The sequence below is a fragment of the Ovis canadensis genome, chromosome 26, assembly GCF_042477335.2.
Source record: "Ovis canadensis isolate MfBH-ARS-UI-01 breed Bighorn chromosome 26, ARS-UI_OviCan_v2, whole genome shotgun sequence".
NCBI lineage: Eukaryota > Metazoa > Chordata > Mammalia > Artiodactyla > Bovidae > Ovis > Ovis canadensis.
The window spans coordinates 26,947,402-26,971,330 of record NC_091270.1 but is presented as its reverse complement, the minus strand read 5'-3'; the positions used below and the strand labels follow the sequence as shown (position 1 = coordinate 26,971,330).

The following is a 23,929-nucleotide window of genomic DNA, read 5'->3' as shown; positions in this document are numbered from 1 at the left end:
ATAGCAGGACAATTGACAGATGAGGCTGGGCCCTGCCCAGATACGAGAGGAAAGACCACGTACTTTTCATTCTCAAATCCAGGATACCTTCCTGACTACACATTCACAGAAAGCCTCCTTGGAGGTCAAAAATGGAGGGAGTGTCATCCTGTAGTAGGAAACCTGGAAGAAATGTCCCATAAAAATGATTCACAAGACTGCAACTCTGAGTCTGCGGGAGTGTCTATTCACAGGCATAGTACTCTTTTCCTCCTAATAAACACTTTGCTTGTTTCACGACTTTCCGTCTTTGTGGGAAATCTTCTTTGCAAAGACAAAGGGCCAGGCCCTTGTCACTGACCACTGGTCTAGTGGCTAGGGTTTGGTGTTCTCATTGCCATGATCCCACTTAACCTCTGGCCAGGAATGGAAACCTTGCTTCAAGCCGCTGCAGGCTGAGGCCACCCAACTTCAACATGTTCCCACACGTCATCAATGTGGGCCTGGGCCTCGTACCATCCGCTGCTGCTGCTGCTAAGTCGCTGCAGTCGTGTCCGACTCTGCAACCCCACAGACAGCAGCCCACCAGGCTCCTCTGTCCTGGGATTCTCCAGGCAAGAACCCTGGAGTGGGTTACCATTCCCTTCTCCTGATACCATCCACAGAAAGACTGAAAACTTAGATGACTCCGCTGTGAAGATTTGGGGATACAATCCATAGGAAAGACTAGCATTCCTGTGTTAGGAGTGGTGTTCTGAATAATGTGGTGGTATGAATGATTAAGATGTGGGTTTAGAACAGAATTGCCAAAAGACTAAACAAGCTGATTCTTCTAGAATACGTATGTAGCTCACCATTCTGCTTTGAAGAACACTTCGATCGTTGTAGGCAGCCATGAGTCTCTCTGTTAAGACAGATTTTCCAAACAAAATATGTTCCCTGGGGTACAACTGTGTTTTAAGGGAGAAAAAATAATCGGTGGCCAAATATATTTCAAAGTGTTTTTGTAAAGTGTTTTTATTGAAGGATTCTGCAGACACTTTTAAATGCTAATGTTCATTCTGAAGCTCTAAGTAAAACTTGAATGTGTAGAATTTCCAAAATTATTGAACTACAGTCCTTTGAGATTTATTTTTCAAAGTATACCACCACAGATAGAATTCATAGAATAAAAGTTTTATAATTGCTTGCTTAAGGAAATATCTATACACTCCATTGTAAATGAATAGCTTTCTTGGGATATTTGCCTTAGCACTGCCATCTTGTCACCACAGTCATTCAAACAACAGCAAAATGTATATAAAATTACTAGGGGACCATTTGAGAAGATTCATAAATTCAAAGTTTAAGTTGAGTTGGAAGAACCTTAATGTAGTTAAAAGTTGTAAAGTCATTCTGTGTGTGTGTGTGTGTGTGTGTGTTTACACCATGTTATCTCCATGAAGGTTACCAAAAGGAATCCTCTTAACTTAAATAATATACAGATAGATAGGTACACAGAGATGGGAACTTAATTTACTGAGAAACCGTTACTAAATATATAGAGCTAAAACAAAACATAATGTTTAAAATATTTTTAGCATTTTTGCCTATACTTATGATGGATTTTAACTTCACTTAAAAACATTAGATCTTTTCTTTAACAAATTTATTTGCTACTATTTTTCAGGATTTACCCTGAATTCACTTAATTTTAAAATTTAGTTTTAATTTTGCCCATTGTAATTTATGAAGAAAGGTAAAATGGTAAGGGACTAGTACATGATTAAGAGAATTAATTCTCATAAATAACCTCTATTGACATGACTTGTTCATTGTCCATTTAAGTTGCAGGAACTATTGATGAACTGTAAATAAGTCACGGATAAGTATTCACTCTGGGTTCCTAAACGTGCCATTTTACCTATAGCTCTCAATAATTACTGGTTGCTCTACTCTCTAGCACATAGGAGCATTTCTAAAAAGCAAGATTATGCATTGCCTATTAAAGTCATTGCCAGCATCTCAGAAACTGAAGTAAATGCTTTCACAAGTAGCATTTCCAATGAATAATGCTGAAATCAGACTTTTCCCCCCCTATTGAAAGTGCCTCAAGTAGTTGGCTCCTTTCCCATCGGCTACTGTGTAACTGCGAATATGACAACATGACGGTGATTCACAGATGCCAAAATATGACGAGCAGAGCAAATCTGTGCTCCAGATACGATAAGGTGAGAAAGACGGAACTCTCGGCCCCAGGTGATTTCCAGGAAGACACCGACATACAGTGGGGCTCACTATCTACCCCATGCAGCCGCCAACTTTAATAACCGGAGAGGGAGAGAAACGCATCTAAAAATGCAAATGGATGAAAAAATAAAACTGGGTTGCATAGTAACATCTTAAGCAGATTTGAGAGATGTATGTTTTGGAAGCCTAAGCTTCAGCCCTGGAAAATGGTTTTTGTGTATTCAACACATTTTGGGTTAGAACTGAGAAAAATACATCAAAATTATGAGTGGCTTAAAAAAAAAATCCCTTCTTCAATCCACCAACCTTCTAAACAATGTGATATTAAGCAAAGTTTGTTTCTGGTTTTTCCCACAATATTTAGAAGCTTATTATAAGCATGAATCTGCTCCATATATTAGGGGCTGTTGTTACATCATTGGAAAACACAAACAAACAAACAAACAAAAACCCACCAAGTTGCATCTTTGAAAGACCAGGTATATGTTCATACATACCACTTCTCAGTTGTTCACTGCAGTATTCAAGAAAAATAGAAGCCCTGTTTTCACTTGTTGTACATTTATGTAAAATTTTATTCATATATTCTGATTCCTACCAAGTCTGATTGCAAATTAACCCATGTAAGTGCATAAATGGCCAGAATTTATATGTAAAATCGATGTTTCTCCCTGTCAAATCCCAGCTATGCTTTCATTAAACATAATATAGATGAATATTGAAGTAGTTTTACCAGAATGATGAGAAAATTAGAGATATTTTATGCTAAACTGCACCTAAATAAACAGTTCAAAACCTAATTTGTAAATAAGAAAAGGCAATGTTTCTTTTAATTCATCACATTGACATTATCTGGATATATCTGTATACGTTACACAGCGGTAGTGTTTTTGAAAATTACATAGTACAGGAAAAATATAATTTTGGTGTAGATGTTTTCCTAATTGGTTTTCAAGAAATGTTCAGTGTCAATTTTAATGTCAAGATATAAATACATTGAGAAGTTATTTAGAGATGGCGAGCTCTCTGAGACAAGGAGCCTTATTTGTTTACCATAGTATTCTAAGCAGTTAGCAATGTGCCAAACACATAGTATATGTTTAATAAGTATTTGTGGAATGATTTGATGAATACATAGAGACGTGAAGTCAATTAAATAAATGAGGCTTGATCAAAATATTTCACAAAATAGCCAAACTTAGTAATTAATGTAAAATAAAACTATTTCATGCCTAATTCTATAAATTAAAAATTGGATTTTTTAGCAAGGAATTACTCAATATTTCTTCATGATTTTTTTCTCTTTTTACTGGTGGCGTGTAGTGGAATAAAGGACCATTTACTGCCTAGAAACCATACTTTCAAAAGGAGTTTCAAAAATGCTTGAATTCTAAAATATCATGCTGCTTACTTACAGCAAGTCTATGAAAAAAGGCTTGTTGAGCACTAAATTGCACCTCTTCTTCTCAGCCAATCTGACATCCAGGATTGACACAAGGGCTACAGTAAGATGTTCAGTTAAACATTCACCCACACAGGCTTCACATGTTTCTGACAGCATGCTTATTATTGGGTGCTTACTGTAATCTAAGCACACATCAGCTTCTCTACATGTATAACCTCACTGAAGTCAGTGTTACTGTTATCCCCATTATACAGACAAGAATATATAGGCTCAGGCAGGTAAGGAAGTTATCCAGGGTCATCTACTGAGGAAGTCGTGGCATAGGTCATAAAACAAACAGGCAGAAAAAATACCTAAGTTTTCAGCTAGACAGAAGAATCATTATAAAGGATATTAGGAGTCAGGAGAAGAAATTTAGAGAGACTAAAAGAATGTGCCCAAAAATATAAAAATTGGGAGCACTCAATAGTTTTAATCTGAAACACAAACAAATCTCTAAAAGCTACCAGATTAACCTATACAGGGGCGACTCAAGTTCAATCCCTAGGTCAGGAAGATTCCCCTGGGAAAGATTCCCTGGCAACTCATTCTAGCATTTTTTTTTCTTTCATTCCAGCATTCTTGCCTTGAGAATTCCATGGACAGAAGAGCCCGGCAGGGTACAAATCATGGGATCAGAAAGAATCGGACATGACTGAGCAACTAACACTTATCTATATAGATTATAGTGAAAAGACCAAGACATTTAAGGTAACATTTGAATATAAAATAGAACCAGGTCAGTCCTAAGCTCCAAGAGGTTTTGTTGTTTTTTTTTTAATTTGAAGTATTGGTTGTTACGATGATCTACACCACCTCATAAGATATGGACTTTTACCATTAATAGAATAGATTTTATAATTTAATATAGCAAAGGCCTATCATTAATATATAAAACTATTAATAATTAACATCCCAATATAAGTTATTACGCCTAAATGGCCCAGAGGAAAAAAAAGAAAATCCAACTGTGGAATGAAATCTGTGTCCAAAATAACTGTTAAGGAGAGCTTCTCATTTGACTGGATTTGTAACATAACTACTTTGCAACTAAACAGATAGATTTCTCTCTCTTCTTTCTGTGTTTATTTTTCTCTTTCCCTCCATCCCTTTCTCTTTTCTTTAAACTCCTATTACTCCCTTTACTCATAAAATCAAATGTACCTTAAAGGAATCTACAAAGAATGCCTGAAATATTTAAAGCTTTGTGCACTACTTAATATTAAAAACTGCTCCTAAGGAAAATGCCTATTAAATGCCACCTTCGGCTACTGCTGTTATAAAATCTAGTATTAAAATCCTCACCATGACCAAAGGCATAGAGGGGGTGACGAGTATACCATGTAAGGAGAATAACCAGGTACACATACTGCTGCTGCTGCTGCTAAGTTGCTTCAGTCTTGTCCGACTCTGTGCGACCCCAGAGACGGCAGCCCACCAGGCTCCCCCGTCCCTGGGGTTCTCCAGGCAAGAATACTGGAGTGGGTTGCCATTTCCTTCTCCAATGCATGAAAGTGAAAAGTGAAAATGAAGTCACTCAGTCGTGTCCAATTCTTAGTGACCCCATGGACTGCAGCCCACCAGGCTCCTCCGTCCATGGGATTTTCCAGGCAAGAGTACTGGAGTGAGGTGCCATTGCCTTCTCCTGGTACACATACTGGAACTATACAAAAAAGATCTTAATGACCCGGATAACCACAATGGTGTAATCACTCACCTAGAGACAGACATCCTGGAGTGTGAAGTCAAGTGGGTGTTAGGAAGCATCACTACGAAAAAGCTAGAGAACTTGATGGAATTCCACCTGAGGTATTTCAAATCCTAAAAGATAATGCTGTTAAAATGCGGCCCTAAGTATGCAAACAAATTTGGAAAACTCAGCAGTGGCCAGAGGACCAACAAAGGTCAGTTTTCATTCCAGTCCCAAAGAAGGGCAATGTCAAAAAATGTTCAAACTACCACAAAATTACACTCATTTCATATGCTAGCAAGGTAATGCTCAAAATTTTTCAAGCTACGCTTCAACAGTATGTGAATCAAGAACTTTCAGATGTTCAAGCTGGATTTAGAAAAGGCAGAGGAACCAGAGATCAAATTGCCAACATCCGTTGGATCATCAAAAAACCAAGAGATTCGAGAAAAACATCTACTTCTGCTTCATTGACTATACCAAAGCCTTTGACTGTGTGGATAACAAGCTGTGGAAAATTCTTCAAGAGATGCAAATACCAGACCACCTTACCTGCCTCCTAAGAAACCTGTATGCAGGTCAGGAAGCAAAAATTAGAAACAGACATGTTATAACAGACTGGTTCCAAATTGGGAAAGGAGTATGTCAAGGCTGCATATTGTCACTCTGCTTATTTAACTTAAATGTAGAATACATCATGCGAAATGCCAGGCTGGATGAAGAACAAGCTGGAATCAAGATTGCTGGGACAAAATCAATAACCTCAGATATGCGGATGATACCACCCTTATTACAGAAAGTGAAGAGGAACTAAAGAGCCTCTTGATTAAGGTGAAAGAGGACAGTGAAAAAGCTGGTTTAAAACTCAACATTCTAAAACAAAGATTATGTCATCCAGTCCCATCACTTCATGGCAAACAGATGGGGAAACAATGGAAACAGTGACAGACTTTACTATCCTGGGCTCCAAAATCACTGTGGATGGTGACTGCAGCCATGAAATTAAAAGATGTTTGCTCCTGGAAAGAAAAGCTATGACAAACTTAGACAGCATATTATAAAGCAGAGACATTACTTTTTTTTGACAAAGGTCCATATAGTCAAATCTACAGTTTTTCCAGTAATCATGTATGAATGTGAATGTTGGACCATAAAGAAGGCTGAGAGCCAAAGAATTGATGCTTTCTAAATGTGGTGTTGGAGAAGACTCTTGAGAGTCCCTTGGACTGCAAGGAGATCAAAGCAGTCAATCCTAAAGGAAATCATCCCTGAATATTCATTGGAAGGACTGATGCTGAAGCTGAAACTCCAATACTTTGGCCACCTGATGCAAAGAGCCAACTCCTGAGGAAATAACCTGATTCTGGGATGGATTGATGGCAGGAGAAGAAGATGAGATGGTTGGATGGCATCACTGAGTCAATCAATGGACATGAGTTTGAGCACACTCCAGGAGATGGTGAAGGGCAGGAAAACCTGTATGCTGCAGTTCACGGGGTCACAAAAAGTAGGACATGACTGAACAACAACATCCTGGAATTGGATTAGAAGATCCTTACTTGCCAGTTTAGAATTTTCTACTTTTATCAAACAGTAGGAAACCACCGAAGGTTCTGGAGCAGGATGGCATAGCCAGTGTTATCTGCTTGAAAAGAAAAGTCAGACAGTGTTTGAATTCCTCAGGAAAGGGGAAAAAATAAAACAAAACAAAAAAAAAACCTAGGAGCTGGGAAATTATTTAGGATGTTGTACACAAAATAGTACATGTGTCTATCATTACTGACCTAAATTAGACTTAATATGTTTATATTGTTTTGCAAATTAATCATTCAAAAGTCTTGACTAACAACCCAGACTCTGATATTAGGCATTAATTATGCTTCATATGTCATATGACTATATGAATTAAACAAGATGTCTTAAGGAGTAATAATGTTGAAGCATATTTAGAACAAAAATATGCCTTAAAGGTTAAGGGAAAGAGAGAAAGGGAGAGAAAGGCTGTCAGAATCCTGTGAAAACTTGCCTACTGCACTGAAAAATTACCCTCTAGTGAATTGCCTTCAGGCTGCATTTTCAGAAATTATATTCTAGTAGTGGTCAATTTTTCAACCCAAAGGGTGATATTTTTCTCCATAAATTTGATTCCCAGTCAATACTTTTTTATACATAATATGATCTAGGTATTTCACAGTTAAAAACAACCAAGGTTAAAATGTCTCATAAATACATAGTATCGTTAAACAGCAGCCATGTAAGGAGAGTGCTAGCGTCCCACTGTTGACACTAAGTGTGTTATTAGCCTACTTGTCACTCTTTCTTCTCAGACAATTTCAATAAATAAACAGTGAAACTCATAATGTACATTTCCCACTGTCAGAAGCTGCCATTCTTACCCCTATCCTAACAGGAGATGTGCTAGTTATTTCTGTAACGGATGGACAACTTTTTATATGTCAAAACATGCTGTCATTGCAGTGATGTTAGTTCCACAAGTAGTTAATGAAGATAATGACATATATGATTAAGCTTAGATGCTAAAGAATCTGCCTGCAATGACGGAGCCCCGGGTTCAACCTGTGGGTTGGGAAGATTTCCTGGAGAATGCAATGGCAACCCACTCCAGTATTCTTGCCTGAAGAATTCCATGGGCAGAGGAACCTGGTGGGGTACAGTCCATGGGGTTCCAAGGACTCAGACACAACTGAGCAACTCACACTTCATTTGAAATATGTGTTGATTGCTTCTAATTATAGCCTCAAGGTTTAATAGACCTGTATACTCTTTTCTCCCCCTACATGACAGTTCATAAAGCTCCAGCTAGATTCCGGCACCATGCTCTGCAGCCTCAGGGTGCACAGAGATTGCCTGAAAAGATGAGACAACCCAATTTGCAATAGTGGTCCAGGTTCACCTCTCTCCTCCAACTCATTCAAGCTCAGGGCAGTCCTCCTTTTGACTGAGTTTGTCACTGTTCCTCTGCTCCAGGAGACTTCATGCCCAATGCTTCATTTTTACCCAAGTTTTTTTTTTTTTTTTTTTTTTTTTTAATTCACAACTTAGTACGAAACATTTAACTTGTTGGTATTGCTTTGAAGGCAAACTTTTGCTCGCTACTGAATTCTTTCTTTTCCCCTATGTACCAAGTCTTCCTTATCACAATCTACCAGCCACTGGACTCACTAGTAATGTCTAGAAACTTTGACTTGCTTGCGACTCTGCTGCTTCTAATATGACCTAATTTGAGAGCATCATTTTTTGAGTCCTCCTTCTTCAGTTTCTCTTTTGCATCTTCTCTCTCTCTCTCTTTTTTAATTTTTCCATTTTAACCGTGGAATTCTCTACCCCAAACATCTTTAAGAGGCTTGCAGCTATTTTCTTGGACTCTGGTCTCTCCTCACCAATCCACCCTTTGCTGCCACAACATTAATCCTCAGAGATAATTTTTCAAGCATCCCCTGTTCAGGAATGTAACATAAATGCTTTTGTCCCTGCTTAGTCATTACAGACATCCATAAAGGGTCTTACCTGAGAGAAGGAACCTGTGTGACTCTACGGGGCTAAATGTCCTACAAACTATGATTTATATTTATGATTAACATTGTATTTAGAGTCAAAAGAGACAAATGATATTAGTGGGTATTCTCTAATCAATCTGTTGATTCTTCTGGTTAAAAGTATATTCCCAGTTAAAATTTCTTCCACTTAGATCCACCTAATACATTACGCTACTTGGAAATGATCATCAGAGATGGAAAATCTTCCACTTTTATTTTCATGGAGGGACAAATATTTGGGTGAATAGTAGAAAAATTCTTATCCATTTTCTCTTTCTTGAGCTGGATTAGTTTTAACATGGGATCTAAATATTGATTTGCTTGTAATCTCAATGAACTCTTTTCAACTAACACTGAAAGCAACCTGAAACTAATACAACATTACAATTCACATTAATAAAAGGGAATAAAATGCTATTATTTTGAATTGTTTCAAGGAACTTTTGCTTTGTGGTATCACATATCAAGTAGTCTCTGGAAAACTCACTGTTCACTAGTGGATGAAGAAGGTAAATCGTGTTTTAGCATTGTTTTGGTTTGTGGTTTGGAGCTTAAGAACACCCTAAAAGGAGACTGAAGAAGCCTGCGGGTACCCCTGAGCACACACTAAGTAGTGATGCTTTATGGGAGTCCATACAAGCAGGTGATGCTCTGGAATGCAGTGGAAGGGGTTGCATAAGTCTCAGGGCTCTGAACATTAATGGCTACTGCCAATTTATTATTTCAATACATATTCAATTCTGTATTCTCCATGGTCTGCGGATGTGATATTGTTTACCTTGGGAAGAAAAGACAGTTTTCCACCCATTAGAACAAGAAATCTTCTATTTCTAACAACTCCTGTGCCATTCTGGAGAGTCACCTTTGCCTTGCTTCACTCATTGTTGTTCATGGAACCAGCTCTAAAAGCACAAAGTTTAAAACTAAATGGAGGAAAATCATATCTGTATTCACCTAGTTTTCCAGGAAACACTCTAAGGATATATAAGTTCACAAATAAATGTGAAGGAAGAAAAGAAAAAAAAATCTTGCCATAAAGTATATTGTTTAAATATTTGGCTAACAGTGTTGTAAATACTTTACACTTCAACTCATGATACAAAGCAAAATAGACTAAAAATATTTTAATCAGAAAACAAATTGTTCTAGAAAATTGTTTCCAAATTACATGAAAAAAGTAGTTTCTCCTTTTCGATAACTTGTCTATCAAACTCAGGATGAAGTTGCTCACAATTCAACATCCTTTTCCATTAAATTAGAGTAGCATGGTTTTCCAGGAAACAGTGAAATCATTTTTTACTTTTTAAATCTAAAAATAGAGGATGTCACTAAACTAAAATTTATTTACAAGGAAAAGGACATGAACTTTCTAGTGTTAAACACATCTGATTAGTGAGTTAATGAAAGACAAAGTATCACAGCCTAATATAATTATGTCCCATTTGACTTTGTGTTTAAAGCTCCAAAAACAAGATTTAGCACAGAAGTAGAAAAGACGCTAATTAATGACCTTTTGTGATTACCATGTACCAGACATCTTATATACACTGGCCAATTTGTTCCTCAAAACAATTCCTGGTGGGAGTTACTGACCTCATTATGTGTGTGCACGCTCAGCTGTATCTGACTCTGCAATCCATGGACTGAGCCTGCCAGGCTCCTCTGTCTATGGATTTCCCGGGCAAGAATACTGGAGTGGGCTGCCATTTCCTCTACCAGGGGATCATTCAGACCCAGGGACTGAACCTGTGTGTCCTGCATTGGCAGGTGGGTTCTTTACAACTGTGCCACCTGGGAAGCCCTCATTGCAAAGATACACTAACTGAAGCACAAGGAAGTTGAGTGATTTGTCCAAAGTCTCAGGAATTTTAAGTCTGGAAACAGGGTTTGAACCCAGGCAGCATTTGACCTGAGACCTACTGTCTATCACCACACCATATTTCCATACTCAGGAAAGAGCGAATACGTACATCAGAGATTACGTTCATGTCATTTTTATTGAAATGTTAATGTAAACTTGTTTTCTCTGTATACAAGGAAACAGTTGATTCATTAGCAGAACAGTAATTAAAATGGGCCAATAAGTCAACAATGGAAATTCTAAAGGCATCCTAACCATTGGCTAACTACATGAACCAAAAACCAGGATACCATGCTACATTCCTAGCCCCACCAAAGAGCCACCAACTTGTTCTTCCTCCTTTATCCCTGTCTCTAAGAAGAGCAACAACTTAAAAATACTCTCACTGGATTCTTGGGAGAATTTTGAGACATGTTCCTACCACTTCGTCTCCCAGTCCCAATCCACTTACCTGCCAAGTCTTCAGTTCTACCCATTAAACAGCTGTCAGCACGTCATCCCTGCCTTGATTTCAACTCAGGCCCCTGGCATCACTCTTATTACCCATGCGGACTCCTAGCTGGTATTCTCCTTCCCATTCTGGCTCCCCACTCTGATATCGCCATCACCAGAGATGATCATCCCAAATTACAAATCTGACTATGGCCCACCCTGACTCCCAAATGGAATCTTGATACATCCCATTTTCACAGAACAAGATCAAAACTACGTATCAAGATACACAATGCCAAGTGCCATCTGCTCCAGCTCACCCCTTTTTAGATTTCTCAGCTTCTTTTCTCCTTGATAGTTTGGAAAAGGAAAATGTATACCCCATGAATCATCTTTTTTATATGCCTAGGATTTTTGCCACCCAGCTCCTCCATCTAGCTCCCACTTGCTTTCCACAGCACATCTCCGGACAGAAGCTTCCTCTATTTTTTCTATCCCATGACCTTTGTGTCTCTCCTGGGCTGGTATTAGGTGCCATATACCCCCCAGGACATGCAGGACAGGCTTTGATACAGGGCTTATTGCTTCATTTACTGGTCTCTTCTCTCCACTTACTGGAAGGGATGTGACCAATAATCATTGTTTTCCCCAGGGCTTGCCACCGTGCCTGACATGTAAGTGTTCAGTAATCACTTCTGCTGAAAAAAAAAAAAAAGCTAACATTATAAATGTGAAATGAACACTGCTTCACTTCACCTTTGCTACACTTGACAAAAGAGAAGATAAACCTGAATACTGCAGAGCCAGCCATATTTTTATTACCTAAGTGACTCTAGTCAGCACCTCATGGCAAATAGATGGGGAAACAACGGAAAAAGTGGGAGACGTTATTTTGGGGGGCTCCAAAATCACTGCAGATGGTGACTGCAGCCATGAAATTAAAAGACGTTTGCTCCTTAGAAGAAAAGCTATGACCAACCTAGATAGCATATTCAAAAGCAGAGACATTACTTTGCCAACAAAGGTCCATCTAGTCAAGGCTATGGTTTTTCCAGTAGTCTTCTATGGATGTGAGAGTTGGACTGTAAAGAAAGCTGAGAACTGAAGAATTGATGCTTTTGAACTGTGGTTTTGGAGAAGACTCTTGAGAGTCCCTTGGACTGCAAGGAGATTCAACCAGTTTACCCTAAAGGAAATCAGTCCTGAATGTTCATTGGAAGGACTGATGCTGAAGCTGAACCTCCAATACTTTGGCCACCTGATGCGCAGAACTGACTCATTGGAAAAGACCCTGATGCTGGGAAAGATTGAAGGCGGGAGGCAAAGGGGACAACAGAGGATGAGATGGATGGCATCACCAACTCGGTTTGAGTGAGCTCCAGGAGTTGGTGATGGACAGGGAAGCCTGGGGAGAAGGCAATGGCACCCCTCTCCAGTACTCTTGCCTGGAAAATCCTATGGGTGGAGGAGCCTGGTAGGCTGCAGTCCATGGAGTTGCTAAGAGTTAGACACAACTGAACGACTTCACTTTCACTTTTCACTTTCATGCACTGGAGAAGGAAATGGCAACCCGCCCCAGTGTTCTTGCCTGGAGAATCCCAGGGAAGGTGGAGCCTGGTGGCTGTCGTCTATGGGGCCACACAGAGTTGGACACTACTGAACCGACTTAGCAGCAGCAGCAGGGAAGCCTGGTGTGCTGCAGTCCATGGGGTTGCAAAGAGCTGGACATGACTGAGCGACTGAAGTGACTGAATTCTCAAAGAGGTGTCAATAATAACTATTTTTTAAAATTCAGGCTATAAGTTTAATATTGAATAAATTAAACAATTTTCTTTTAAACAATAGCTCAACTGTAATGAGCTGAAAAGAATCAAGTAGAGTCTCATTTCTAAATACAAATGAAATTGTTGGAATTGCTTATTTTTTTTAATGTTGTACCCTCTGCTCCCTTAACAACATTCTGAAAGAATTTTTTTCATCAACTCATCTCAAAGGAAAAAAGGTTGTCATAGTTTTAAAATGTTTGATACAGCATTTATAAATACGTTTTAAAATGTGACTGCCATTGTTAAAGGAGTTGAAAGTTCCCCAAAATCCTCAAAACCAGTGCAGTGTTTTGATCACTGGTTCTAGAGTTAGCCTTTTCTGGGTTTAAATTTTAGCTCCATGACTTCCTTACTGCTCAGCTTGGGGGAAGATCACTTAACTTTGCTCAGAGCCATTATTATTATTTTTTTCCCAGCTAAAGATAGGGTCAACCATAATCTCTACCTCATAGCTTGCTCTGATATTGGTACAAGATAAACCAGGAGCAGAAGGAGAGGAACTGCTGGTCACAGTAAGGCTCTATAAGCAATTCCATTTGCTGGTTTGTTATCATTTTTATTATAAGCCTATTATATATTTAAAATTGACACTCTGAGAACACGTTTTCCTGAGCTTCACCTGTTTCATAGCTCACAAGTGGCTGGCGGTACTCCAGGGCTGCCGCGTGAGCGGCTGTGTCTTCAGAGGCATGGAAGTATCTAGGGCATCTGGCTCTCCAAACCCAGCTGGGCTAGCTCATATCCTGGTGTCCAAATATCCAAAATCAGTATGAAACTCACAGGGGATTCATGGAGAAGACAGAGCTGACATTGAATAAACTGTACTTTATGATTCCACAGGCTCACAAGTCACTTGTCTTCCTCAAGAAGGTAAACTCTGGATTTAACAATAACAGCTTTGGCCTCAATTACTCTATCAAGACTTCTCGAGATGAGATCTGTACTTAGCACCAGGGTAGGAGCACATGGCTAGCACTGTCTTCACAAAGAATGAGCTGATTTCTTTGGGGGATAAGGATATGCAAATAGTCTGGATAAAGGCCAAAATAGGCTAACAATGAGGATGGCAAGCCAGGTACACTGCAATTATGATCACACATGGCCCCTGATTCCCAAAAACAGGTATCAGAGCCAAAGACAAGGACTGAAAGAAAACCAGAAAGACAGAAGGTGTTTTGTTTTCTGTTACTCTTAGTACCTACCCTTTTGTCCAAATCACAGTCCTCCTTCTATTAGACTGTTTGTGTAACTATCTTATCAACACTTAATTGTGAATTCCACAAAGCCAGGTTTCAGGCCACATGCTGCTATGTGAGGACTGACAGAATTTGCCCAAGGAAGATGAGCCAATCGACTACTAACAAAATGTCCACACTCAAAGCCAACTTAAAATATAATGCTAAATTCAGATATGGCTTAGATATTAGCCATCGAGCAAGGTACCTAATCATACTAATTGGAAAGCCACAATAGGTAAAGCTATTTCAATAATAGAAGACTGTCATAATTTATATCTCATATTTAAATAAGAAGAATAAGAATTAAAAGTAATGTCTGGAGGACCCACTTGTCTGCAGTATTTAATCAGAGTAGGGGAAACAATCTCTTGAATGGGTGTGCAAGTGACTGCCTCTCCAAGGTGCCATTCAAGATATTCAAAGGGATAGGATCAGGTTAAGTATGGAATAACAGAGGCAAGATAGAAATTCACTTGCAGGTAACTCACCTGCAGCTGAGAAGCATATATATAAAAAACCAGGTGCATCAAAAACCCAGTGTCATTGTTTTCTTTCTTTCTTTCTTTTTTTTTTTTTTTGGTAGCATCGATTGACTAAATGTCTCTAGAGAAGAAATGAGAGGAGTAAAATCTGTGAAAAGAATGTAACAAGGTCTGTAAAATCCCTCCAGACTAACTGGGTTTATAACCAAAACAGATTAACAAGGTCTACACTCAGTGGAGGTTTCAATTAGGCAAGATCAATGATAACAACTGCACAGTCTCCATAACTTAAGAGGGGCAAAAAGATATTATACCTAAGTTACATGTCACTAAAATTAATTTACCTTTCATGGCAAGACTCTCAGAGACAGTAAAATCTGACAACAGTATTTTAGCATCTTAAGATCTTATAGATACTATTTTTATGAATGTACTTGAATTCCTAATAGACACTTATCCATATAAAAGTATAGAGCTAAATTGTAAGTAATTTTTTTTCAATTCAAGAGAGCTAGATAAAGGTACTGGCCAATTATTTTGCTTGGTTAATCATCTTTTTTTTATGCTTTGTGAAAGGAATTCATGGGAATTATATCCCTTTCAAAGGCAGAAAATTGTTTCACTTTATTCCTTATTCTCTATAAATCATAATCTCTAAAAACAGAGGTTTCTCCCATACTTAGAAAAAACCTAAAGAATATGTTCAGTCACACACGAATCTTTTTAAAAAATTGATCCTTTAGATCCAATTGCATTTCAAGGATCTAGTCAAGATTTAAACCAATTTTCTAAAAAAGACTCCATCTCCTAAAAATAAAGAAGGAAGGAAGCAAGGAAGGGAGGGAGAGAGATAAGGGAAAGGAATTAAAAAATAAAGAAAAATAAGAAAACAATGAAAGTTAATATTTTAAAGCAGAATTTTAATTAATATGTCTTCTATAGGAGAAACTGGCAAATATATTAGCTGAAGAACAGGTAATTCATAGAAAATCTAGGTAAATTTAAAGATTTTTCTTAATTTGCTTTTAAAACAAAGATTTCTAATACCTATTTTATAGAGCTAAATCAATCTTTACCACCCATGAACTGTGGTCTACCAGGTTCCTCTGTCCATGCGATTCTCCAGGCAAGAATACTGGAGTGGGTAGCTGTTCCCTTCCCCAGAGGCTCTCCCCAACCCAGAGATGGAACCCAGGTCTCCTGCATTGCAGGCAGATTCTTTACCATCTGAGCCACCAGGGAAGCCCAAGAATACTGGAGTGGTAGGCTATCCTGTCTCCAGGGGATCTTCCCAATCCAGGGATCAAACCAGGGCCTCCTGCACTGCAGGCAGATTCTTTACCAGATGAGCTACCTGGGAAGCCCATGTATGTATCAGCTAAAGTTTTACACAATGTAGTACTTGGGATGTTGGATTTCTATCCCCAATATTTAAGAGCACAGTTTACAGTTCTTCCTGCCCATACAAATCTCAAATATGACATTTAAAAAGGGGTAAATATACAGAAAGAAGTTATGCTCTCTTAAAGCAAAAACTAAAAAAAAAAAAAACCTATTCACTGAATATTGCTTTGAATTTTGTGAACATATATAGATTATTATGTCTCTTTTGACAGTGAGATTATAGAATCCAATGATTCTCAAGCCACTCTAGACATACAATTTAAATACTTAATAATACGGACTCATTTATTTCAAACTGTAATGACTGTGACCCAGAATAAGATACACAATGTACATTGCAACCTAATGCATACAAATCCCATAAAAGTTTTATGAAACAATATATACCCTTGCCAAGTGTAAAGGATAATATTTTTAAATCTACATTTTCTATTTTAGTCCTGTCAAAGCTATTCATTTTTATAAAAGTGTTTTTAAAAAATGAAAAAAATCATTTACAATTCCATTAAAGATATGTGAACTCAGTGGGGTCTAAGGTCCATTTATAAAGGCTATGTGTTCTCTTTGTAAATGGAAAACTCTGGAAAAGCCACATTTAAGATTCAGAAGATGAATTAAAGGCTGATTCCAAATGCAACCTTCAGGCACTGTGCAACAGAGAAATCTTGATTATAAATGAAACAAGAACTTAAAAGAGCTTTAAAAGAATCTGATAAGCATTTATGTAGCATTTACTATGTGACAAGCACTGTACTAAGCACACTGTGGATCCTGTTTCTCTTAATTCTTCTGCCAGTTCTCAACTCAGCGCTAGAGAACCTGAGGTGTAGAGTGTTTAATGTCCAAGGAGTTGTCTGTTTATCAATGGAGGCTAAGTTTGCAAATAGCGTATTAGCAACAAGAGATGCTGAGTGATGTATACTGAGGACTTGGTTGCAAAGAACATTTTGATAGTGCTTAGGAAATCTAGACACTTTCCTGAACAGAAATATAGGGAGGATAGTATCATTCTGGGGCTTACCAGGTGATACGAGGGATAAAGAACCCTATTGTCAATGCAGAGATGTAAGAGACGCGGGTTCAATCCCCGGGACAGGGAGATTCCCCTGAAGAGGGGCATAGCAACCCACTTCAGTATTCTTGCCTGCAGAATCCTATGGACAAAGAAACGTGATGGGCTATACAGTCCATGGGATCGCAAAGAGTCAGACACGACTAAAGTGATTTAGCACACATGCACAGTATCATTCTAGATTAATCTGGCATGAAGCAGGGACTCATAGACTCAGGAGTCAAGTAATAAGACATCAGTCTTATTACTAAGGAAACACGGTGTCCCCGACAATGGCAGTAACAATGGTTAGTGTCTCCCACGTGTTTCAAAGGTTGGCCTGGGAGTCAGAAGATCTGTAAATAAAACAGTAAAGTATTCTCTTGAAAACAGACACATAGGTCAATTGAACAGAACGAGAGACCAGGAATAAATGCACACATACATGGTCAATTAATTTATAAGAAAGAAGCCAAGAATATATAGTGAGGAAAGGACAGACCCTTCAATAACTGGCACTGATATAATGGACAGCCACATGCAGAAGAATTAATATGGACCGCTATACTTACACAAAAGTTAACTCAAAACAGACCTGAGACTCGAATTTACATTCAAGTACTATCCCTGAAACCGAAAAACTCCAGAAGAAGACATAGGAAGTAACTTTTTGACCTTGGTCTTGGTGATTTTTTTTTTTTTTTTAGTCTAGCATAAAAAGCAAAACAAGCACAAAGTCAAACTAAAACACTTCTGCACAGCAAAGGAACAAAATGAAAAGGCAATCTACTGAATAAGAGAAATTATTTTCAAATCACATATCTGAGAAGGAGTTAACCAAAATAGACAAAGAACCCACACATCTCGGTGTAGGGAAAAAAATCCAATTTAAAAATAGGGAGAAGAACTGAAAGACATTTTTCCAAAGACAACGTATAGATGGTCAACAGGCACAAGAAAAGATGCTCAGCATCACTATCAGAGAAATGTAAATCAAGACTATAATGAGGTATCATCTCATACCTCTTAGAACAGTTAATACTAAAGAGACCAAAGATGAGTGCTGCGAGAATGTTCAGAAAAGGAGACTCCTGTGAACTGTTAGTGGGAATATAAACTAGTGTAGCCACTATGGAAATCAGTACAGCAGCTCCTCAAGAAAATGAGAGGCAAAGAATCTTTGTAACGAAGTATGGTAACAGATTATTAAGTTACCTAGACCTATTGTGGTGATCACTTTACAATGTATACCAATATCTAATTCACGCTGTACACCCAAAACTAATATATCATATGTCAGTTCAGTTCAGTCGCTCAGTCGTGTCCGACTCTTTGCGACCCCATGAATCGCAGCACGCCAGGCCTCCCTGTCCATCACCAACTCCTGGAGTTCACCCAAACTCATGTGCATCGAGTCAGCGATGCCATCCAGCCATCTCATGCTCTGTCTTTCCCTTCTCCTCCTGCCCCCAATTGGAAAACATGCCACTCTATGCCCTTTGGTACATTTTTACCCCTAATTCTTCACTTGTAAAGGGGTATAATGCAAATTAATTTATCATTGAGGATTGTCATGAGAATATGTAAAGCATCCAGTAAGTAACTTTGTATGCAGGAAAACCATTATAAATGGTTTACAATCTTTTTTATTTTATTCTCACTCTTGTCAGTTCTATAATTTGTGTTTTTTCCTTCTCCCTAACCCTGAAATTAAATTGTGAAATGAAACTAAATCTATAGGGAGAAGGTTAAGTGGCCCAGCTTTAACATAAAAAGATGGGAAGAGACTGGATTCAAGTATTCATACTCTGCGATGACTAACCTGAATTTCTCAGTTGAGATGATTTACATTTTTTGATTTCACCTCAAGTGTTTGTGTCCATCTGCTTCTGAGCATATTGTTAAATATGCTTGACAAGAAAGAAGGGTAAGGATGATGTGACTGCCACTTTCTAAGGAGAGGGGAGAAAAGGACTAAAATGATCTACTTAAATCTGTCAGGTAAATAGTACTTTATGACGTAAAGCTTCAGTTTATCTCTTAAAAGAAAAAAAAATTAACAATATGCTCCTTAGGGTATATTTCCCGGAGAAACCTAAAAGCTCGGTATTGGTGTCAGGAAGGGTGCAGTCAACTTTGTATTTAGTAAATAATTTTGATTTCTTGCCTATTTTGACAGTCCTTCAAAAGTTTTATCCTTCGATTAGAGCCATATAAGTGAAAATGCAAGAGAAATAAGAAAACATTGAAAAAATTACTTCATTTTATTTCTTTGCCAGTGAACTGAAGACATGATTAACAAATATGCCTACATCCCTCCCTAGGCAGAAAAGTGACAGTAAAAACAAATAACTAAGGGAAAAATCAATAACTTTGAAAATATAATTAAATATTTTGTAAGCAATAATCATGAAATGAAAGTCAAGTGACATTTTTGGAAAATTATTTGCAACAAGTATGCTAACTGGGTTAATAATATCTTCTATATACAAATTCTGAGAGATAAAAATGTTAACACCAAAATAAAACTGGACAAAGAACAAGAGTAGACAATAAGCAAAGAGATAAAAGGCCAAAAGTTTGACTTCATTCGGCCTCCAATAAATTAAAAAGTGAACAAGCAAGTTATCATTATCACCAAAATGACTTTTTTTTCCCAAAGTTGTTTTTTTTCTTTTGAACTGCCTATAAGTCTGAAGTAAGTATACAGAGACATAGATATCTATATATTACTATGGATGTTTTGAAAATGAAAAAAAAAAATCTTTGTAAAAGCTGTTACCTGTAAATGGGAAGTGCAGACAGATTTAATACCAAAATCACTAAGATTGAGGGCAGGTCATCTAGACTAGAAAATGGTAGGCACATGTCACTGATTTCCATTCATACCCCTTTTGTTTATACTAACATTGCTTTCTGCTGCAAGAGATCATGTGTGGTGAAAATTTCCAACTCAGTAAGTACCAAAAGAAGAGAGAGCAAAGATGATCTATTCATTCAAGAGTAGAGGTCCTAAAATCAAGGTATCCTTAGCTTAGATATGTTCAGCCAACTTGCAGCTCCTGCAAAACCTTCTAACTTCCTCTCCTATTTTGTTCAAAGAGCCAAGGATGAAGGTTTGGAAGGCTACTTATATAGAAAGAAAAAGAATCCTATTTTTCCACAGAAGACATTAGGAAATCTTTTATCCTTAAGTACAGAATATAACTGACGGACCTAACAATGGCATGAAAACCAGGCTTACTTCTGAACCACGAAGGGTTTTTTTTAAGGGAAATCCTTTAATGGTAGCTTCTTTGTCCTGTATTGGTCTCCCTCTAAGATTTTACTAAGTAAAGTGAATTTAAAAAATTCAGAGATAACATGATCAAACTTGATATTATAAGGAAAAACAACAAAATTATTAAAGCTATTAACCAATTGGCAAATTATTAAAAAAAATAACTTCAGAAAATGAACCTATTTTACAGATATGGTGACCAACGTCTTTGCTGGTCTGGCAATTTCCCAGACTTCCCACTGAAATCCCTGCCTCTCAGGAAGTCACTCTATTCCAGGCAAACCATGACAGTTGGTTACCTTATGACTTGAATCTTAATATAGATTTATTTGCCATTTAGAAAATAATAACCTGCCTTTAGACATGAGAGGCTATTGTTAGTCACTTTAGTCATGTCCCACTCTTTGCAACCTCATGGATGGCAGCACGCCCCTGTCTTTCACTATTTCCTGGAGCTTGCTCAAACTCACGTTGAGTCGGTGATGCCATCCAACCATCTCATCCTCTGTTGCCTCTTTTCCTCCTGCCGTCCATCATCCCCAGCATCAAGGTCTTTTCCAGTGAGTCCCCTTTTTGTGTCAGGTGGCCAAAATATTGTAGATCAGCTTTACCAAGCTTTACTATTTACCAAATAGTATATAATGAAGTGCTTCTCAAAGGGTAAATGGAAAGTCTCTATTCTAATACCAAGGTAGGTGAGGTTCTTGATTAATGAGTGTCTCATTTAACCAAGACGTTCACCAGGTTTCTGAGGGAAAGAAGCCATTCAATACACATCTCCCTCTAAAATGAGGGGGAAAAAACAAAATCTTGAGCTAGAGCATTCCATCTCTTACGGGATTTATTCAGAATCCAAATCTCAACCCCAATAATTCTGGACCTGGCATATTGTTCAAGAATATCTCTATGGTCTTATTTTTTTTCAATATATTTATTTAATAATGTATTGAGACATGTAAATGCATTAAGAGCTAACTGGCACATAAAATATAATAGAGCTCATGGCTATTCCCGATCAAGTATTTTGGTACTTTATCAGCATTTCCAGGATCTTTAAAAAACTATAAAATATTTCTTGGCATACTAAACTAAACAGGGACAAAAGCTCCTCCTCACTTGGAGTTCCAAGAAGGGAGTTACTCTAGACTTATACTGTGTGACATCAATATCATTTGATTTGAATATTTCTTGATCAATTAAATTTCTTAGTTTATGTATTAAAACATCTGAGGTGACTCTACTGACTGAATATATTAAGCTAGTTAAAATAGCTCTATGTAAAAGTATATGAAAATTAATTATAAACATGGGAAATGCACAAACTTTAAACTACTAAGAAGTATGAACTAAGGACAGATTTTTAATTAAATTTAAGTGGGACAGCTTAAATTTGTCAAATGGAAAGACACTCTTGTCAAAATTGTAAAAGTTCAACTTTTTCTCCAGATATTTTAGTAACATTCAAATGCACAGATATTTGGATTCACCATGTAGACAAAACATCCTACTGATTACTTGAACTGATTAAATTTATTCATCTCTTTCAGATGACAACACTATGTGGGCAGACAGATTTTCAGCAGTTTGTCTAACGACAATCTTGAAAATGAAAGAACTTTTCTGGAATAGATTTTTCTCAAAAGGTGATGCTTCCATCTTCTTGCTTTCACCTTCTTGGGAATCTTCAGAGGCTGAAAGTGACATTCTTTTTTATGTTGTTTAACTGAAATAAAGGATTAAGAGACTGATACAGAACAGTTTTCCCTGGCTATCTATCTACAGATTTGAGCAGATTTTGGCATGATTTGTTTTTGAAACAAAGAGTAGTAAGATTAAGATTATGGATTATAGCTTTTTTTTTTAAACTCTTCAATGACAACTTCCTGATTGTTGAGCATAGATGTGAAAGGGCACTGTTTACTGTCACTCCCTTATATTTATCCCTAATTTTGACATTAATATTTCCAGACTGGACTTCACTGTGACACTAGTGTTAAATGAGAATTTTAGTATTTAGAAGAAAATTCTAGAATCTCATATTAACAAAAGCATGAAAGATGGCCAGAAGATAACATTCCATGGTAAAGAAGATCAAGAACCAGGATTGGAGACAGAGGATATTATCATTGCTTTAGATCAGAAGGACCACGCTTTTACTTAAGGAGGAGAATACCATCTCGTGTGCACGAACTTGCAGCTGGCTGAAGTTTTGTGTGGCTTCCAAAAGGCAATCTACTCTTGATGACCAAACCATAGTCATCACTTCTCATCCAGGTCAGATTGTCAAGCATAAAGACATTAAGGGTGTGCTAAATGAAGGCATGCCAATTTATCATAGACTATATGAAAAGGGCTTGCCTAATCACTGAATTGAGGTTAAACTTTCCAAGAATGGCTTTCTCTCCCCTGATAAACTCTCTTTGCTAGAAAAACTCCTGAGAAGGAAGTAAAAAAGATTGATGAAATGGACCAAGTAAAACTAGTGGACTCTGATTCAGATCAGGAAAAACAGGGCCATTCAATGGAGAAGTATATGAAGATGATGACCATTCCTGAGGTGGTGCTCAGTGTCAGACTTCTCACCAGTGAAACTCACTGCTGGCATTTTGTTTTTAATAGTTAACAGAGTGAAAGATTATAATCATCATACTTTCACTACTTGCTATTATTTTAATATTCATATATAGCAGTGTTTTAAAAGTTAAATGAAGAGTATACTTGCATATAAAAGTTTAAAAATACCTCAAAGTATTGGATATTTCAAAATACTCAATGGATTGGCCTTAAATGCAAAAAAAAAATAGTAGAATATTCTATTCTACCAACATTATTAACATTATGTTCTCATACTTCTCAGCATAAGATGTGGTTCCACCTCAAATAGGGGAAAATATCTTAAATATTCATTGGAAGGACTATTGCTGAAGCTCCAATACTTTGGCTGCCTGATGCAAAGAGCCAATTCATTGGGAAGCACCCTGATGCTAAGAAAAAGCCTGAAGGTAGAAGGAGAAGAGCGCAGCAGAGGATGAGATGGTTAGACAGCATCACTGACTCAATGGACATGAATTTGAACAAACTCCAGGATATAATGGAGGACAGAGGAGCCTGGCCTTCTGCAGTCCATCCACAGGGTCACAAAGAGATAGACATGACTTAGCAACTGAACAATAACAACATCGTAAAATACACAAAACTTCTAGATATTCTTTATCATTTTAATTGTATTATAAATATCTTTTTATTATGAAGACAGAGTAACTTTCTTCCAGAAAACATTGAGTTGCATCAAAATGTTTTTTACACAAGAACTGTACATTTTAGAACCAGGTAAATGAAGGAGATTATGAATTAGTCATGTGCTCCACTTCCACTGGTACCATTCGGCTCCCTCCCTTTCTAAGTCCACTGTTGTTCATTTATAGAAATCACTATTTATTATGAGTTCTTGTGATA

At 37.5% G+C, this 23,929-nt stretch overlaps 1 pseudogene; it reads left to right on the top strand.

Moving 5' to 3' along the window:
* The first annotated feature begins 2,123 nt into the window (after positions 1-2,123).
* Positions 2,124-23,062, top strand: LOC138430809 (dnaJ homolog subfamily A member 1 pseudogene; annotated as a pseudogene).
* Positions 23,063-23,929: the final 867 nt, after the last annotated feature.